Here is a 5045-nt window from a genome sequence, read left to right on the forward strand (position 1 = left end):
TCAAAAACAACGGGGCCGGCATTGCCCCTCAAGACGGCTCGCGCTTGGCCGGGTCTCTCGACCCGGCCAAGCCACCTCGGTCCAGCCTAATCCTCAAGACTTCTCCAACAAGCCAGCTCCCCCTTGGCATGTTCTCCAACTCGGCCAAGGGTTAGCGGCCATCCCATCCCAGCCGTACGATGCGACGAGTCGCCATGAACTGATGACCGAAGCCACAGTGCCTCGCCCATGATTTTGGTCAGCCGGACGAGGCAACAGTGCCCCCACCTACCCGCTAACCAGGGCCGGCGTGGCAAAAATGCACCCGTCGTCACCCATGACGCCAGCAAGCAGCGACCTGACGAAGCGCCACTATAGTCGACTCGACCCGGCCACTCCCTGACGATCGACAAGACGGCAAACAGTGCCCCCATACCCGTCAGGTCCTAGCCCCGGGTTCCTAGACGCTGACGACCCGGCCCTAAAACCATGTAACATTAGCATTGTACCCTTGGGAAGTTGACCTATAAAACCCCCAGGAGCCCTCATGCATACGGGCAGTAGTAGTATCGGCACGATCATCGGCAGAGGCAAGATCATCTCTTCCCACTACACACATACCTATCTAGCAACACCCGAGGAGAGGGAACTACCTAAGCCTTGTCCGGCCTTCCTTGTTACTCCATACAGCTTTAGGAGCAACTGTGTACTGTTACGTATAAACCACACTCGGCAGGACTAGGGGTGTTATCTCTCTGGAGAGCCCCGAACCTGGGTATGTCTTGCGTCCCACGCTTGCTCATGCCGACCTCGCCTCTGGAGCCCACCAGTGCCCTCGAGCCTCCTCCTCTCTTTAGCCATCCCATGGCATCGGCCGTGCGCCCACCATGACATCCACCAACGTACTTCTTTCGCCTATATATACTCTTATACCCTAAAAACATGAGGGGGAGCCACGAAACCACTTTTCCACCGCCGCAACCTTCTGTACCCGTGAGATCCCATCTAGGACCTTTTCCGGCGATCTGCCGGAGGGGGATTCAATCATGGAGGGCTTCTACATCAACACCATAGCCACTCCGATGATGTGTGAGTAGTTTACCATAGACTTTCGGGTCCATAGTTATTAGCTAGATGGCTTCTTCTTTCTCTGTGGTTCTCAATACAAAGCTCTCCTCGATGTTCGTGGAGAACTATCGGTGCGGAACGACATCTATGGGATCACAAGAATCCCTTCTACGGTTGGCGGGGCGCGGGGTCGTGAGAAGAGAGGATCGGGCAGGCAGCACACGGTTCGTTTATCCAGGTTCGGGCTGCGAGGATGCGTAAAACCCTACTCCTGCTTTGGTGGATTGTATATCTGTGTTCTTGAGCTAGCTATGGGGCGTGAGGAGCTCCAAAAACCCGAATCCTTCTCCTGGACACGCGCCCTGGCCAGCGACGCCTGCGATGCCACATAGGTAGGCAGGCAGCTAAGGTGGTGCAGTGGTGGGTCTTCACGAAGATCCGCACGCCGCCACGCAGGCGCCTGCCCAACTGGTTTCTCTGGCTCACCCGGGCTGGACTCACCCTCGAGATGATCGGGGCGGACTTCATTCATCGCTGGATTTCCCCACTGCACAACAAGGGGAGACCACCTTGGCTCTTTACGAATCCGGCTAACATTATGCGACTCCGCCCCGGCCTCGATCACAACTTCACAGTGCTGGCGCATGCCCACTTCTGCCAGCAGCTTTTCCAGCTTGATGTGGGTCTCGATGGCAAGGTCGAGCGGATCGGCAAGGCCGCGAGGGCTGCCGCAAAGGTTGGCAAGGCCCTCAAGGGGCCGTTTTTCAAGCTGCCAGCGGGGGTGGTCCGGTTGTGCAACAATTCGCGTCGGTCCGAGATCATCGCCATGATGCCGGACTGCAACGTGCATGGCCCTGTCCCGAGATGGAAGGAGCCGAGGGACGCGGATGTGCAGCAATTCTTCGACACCCTGATCGAGGTGTACGTCAATGCTGACGCCGAGCGGTGGCTCATCATGGACACCACCCAGGCAGAGCTGGACTACATCGCCACTAGGGCAAGGGAGGCACAGCTTGCCATAGAGGCCGGCAGCGCCGGGGGTGTGGAGGACAAGGCTGCAACGGCTGCGGATGAAGAGGAGCTCACCCGGTGGCCGGCGGCTTCTGGGGAGGTCAGCAGCGCCGACGCTGGAGCTCAGCTTGTCGAAGACGCGACCGACGAGTCGTCGGAGGAGGACGTGGCGGCGGGTTGGACGCCAACCAGGGGAAGAGGGTGAGTCCTGCGGCGGGCTGACTCCGGCGAGCCGGTTCGGTCCGGCAGGGCTACACGGCCTTAATTGGCCCTGGAGGGGTCTGGGCGCCACACGAGGGCCACGGCAGCCAAGAGGCTGACGAAGGCCGCTGAGAAGAAGAAGGCAACAGCCCCTTCCTCATCTGGGTGCGCACAAACCCCACCGTCTTTGCCTCCTCTGGCAGACGTCGACTCGGATGTTGACGCGGAGGTCACTTTTGATCTCGGGCCTCTAAGCCCGAAGAGGAAGAGGAAAGCGGTGGAAGAGGAGGAGGTGGATGACGAGTAAGTACTCCATTCCTTACTGCCATTTCCATTCCTCTGAATTAAGCCACCCATCTTGATCCGTTTTTTGCTTTTTGCAGGGATGCAGACACGTTGGCCCAGAGGGTGAAGAGGGCGAAGGCCTCGGCGAGCAGCCAGCCCCTAGCAGGGGCTCCAAAGACACCACTGGTGGTGTTGAGCAGCCCGGACAGCAGCCCCCGGCACAGCCCCCAGCGTAAGTTCGTCACCATCCTCTTACTCGACATGTGGTAGGCATTTGATGCTATGATGTTGACCTTGCCAGGTTTGTAGGAGGGGAGCGGCAGCAGGAGGAGCCACAGGGGGCTACCCCCAACACACCACCCCCATCGACTACACTGCCGTGAGGGGCGTCCCCGGCAAGGGTATCAAGCACGGAGCCCACACCCATGGAGGAAGAGGGGAACTTGGGCGCTGGTGACTCTGCCACGGCGCCGGATGCTGGCAGGGAGGGGACTTCTGCTTCACAGCCTGGCACTAGTGAGTCGCCTGTCCTCCATCTCTGTTTTTCCCTTATCCTTTTTCTTGGCTTCCATGCTCCCATTACTACCCAGGCCCTCCTTCAATAGGTATGGAGGACGCGGATACCGTTGCTAGGAACATTGCTGAGGAGGCCGCCAAGGACGCTGCCGAGGTCGCCGCTGACGAGGCCGCCAAGGATGCTGCCGAGGACACTGCGGCGGGGGCCGCCAAGACGACTGACGAGGCTTCTGCCGAGGGCGCCAACGGTGGGCCTGCCGGGGAAGCCGGCAAGGCCACCGCCGAGGAAGAGGCAGTTGATGATCAGCCTCCCTCCTCCTCAACCTCGGGCCCTGGCAGGTATCTGAAGGTGGGCGACGATCTTTTCGTCCACCTCCTAGGGGCGTCAAGTTCCCGGGCGTCCGCCGAAGGGGAAGTCTTTGATGGCGAGGTGCTTGCCGCCACCGGGCTTGAGGTTGTCGATGAGCCGGGCGTTGGCGGTGACGGTTCTCCAGAAGAGCAGCTGTTCCGCGCTACGGGGGCCAACTTCCGAAAACTCCAGGCGCTCTACCGTGTCCGTTTGGACAAGGTTAAGTCCAGGACGGCAACGGTGGACTAGGCGGAGGTGGATTTCAAGGCGCGCGTTGCTGAGACGCAGACCTGGTTCCACCAGACTCGCGAGGAGCAGAGGGCCTTCCAGGAGGAATTGGCCAAGCGCAATGTCGAGCTCACCATGAAGATGGCTGACATCGAGAAGGCCCAGGAACAGGCAGGGAACTTGGCTGTCGCGGCCGAGGCCGTCCGGAACCAGCATCAAGATGCACTGGATTCCCAGGAAGAGGACCTCACCGCACGTGAGGCGAAGCTTGCCGCAGCGCTCCGTGGCAAGGATGAGTTGCTCAAGGCCCTTGTCGCGCGGCGGACTCGCGAGCTGGAGCAGAGGCACAAGGAGGCACTCGATGCCCAGGCTCTAGCCCATGCCGGCAAAGTAAGGGAGTTGGAGGTGGCGCAGGACGAGCTGAAGGAGCAGGCCCTCAAGCTATCCAACGAGAAGAGCACGCTCAACAGCGCCTTGGTGGAGGCGCAAGGAGCGGTCATCAGCAGGGCTGGGGAGCTCTCCGAAGCGCAAAACTCCGTCAGAGATCTCAAGCTGAAGCTGGAGGATCTCAAGAAGATGTTGTCGGAGAGCAGGGCTCGGGAGGAGACCTTGAACAGGAGCCTGGAGGAGGAGAAGCAGCTGCGGGCGAACGAGGCCGCCTCCCACCAGGTTTATGTGGCGGGCGAGAACAGATGGATCAGCCGTCTGGAGGAGGTCGCCGGCAGGGTCACCTCGCAGTTGGCCACCATGGGGATGCCAAAAGTGAGGTACGCCCCTGAGCGCAGCGGGACCATCAACACCAAGCTGACCCTGTTCTTCGAGGGCGTCCTCGGAGCCTTGGCTTATCTTCACTCCAACCGAGCGGCCACCTTGGCCGGGGAAGCCCGGCGACTTTGCCGGGGGGTCATGACCAAGGTCCTCACCAAGATGGCGTACTGGAATCCCGACCTCGACTTCGGTGCCGCGATGGATAGCTTGCTGGAGGGTGTTGACCTCACGGTGCTCAAGGAGCGCATCAAGCCCGTCATCAGCATCATCGACGAAATCAAGAGGGTGGAAGGCCAGCGCCGGGATTAGGCATCCCGTTCTTCACCGCAGCTGCAGGTTCACAACCAAGACAAATTTCATCTTTAGTTACAACCGCAGCAATGATGTGATGTAATATAACTTTGCAATACTTTTAATTTCATGCACGTTATTTCCCCGTTCAATTCCTCTTTGTATGCACGCCCTACACCGATTGGGTAGGCTCGCCGGCGCGGACGCCCCTAGCGGCGTTTTGGGGACGGATCCCCATGGGCCTACTGGGTACGCATGCTATCGGACGAGCCACCTTTCCGTTCCGAACGTGGCCGCTCGAATTGTCGAGCTTGACTCGAGTCAGAATCGAGAGCGTTGTTGGTTGCGG

Source organism: Triticum dicoccoides, chromosome 3A, assembly GCF_002162155.2.
Source record: "Triticum dicoccoides isolate Atlit2015 ecotype Zavitan chromosome 3A, WEW_v2.0, whole genome shotgun sequence".
Lineage (NCBI taxonomy): Eukaryota > Viridiplantae > Streptophyta > Magnoliopsida > Poales > Poaceae > Triticum > Triticum dicoccoides.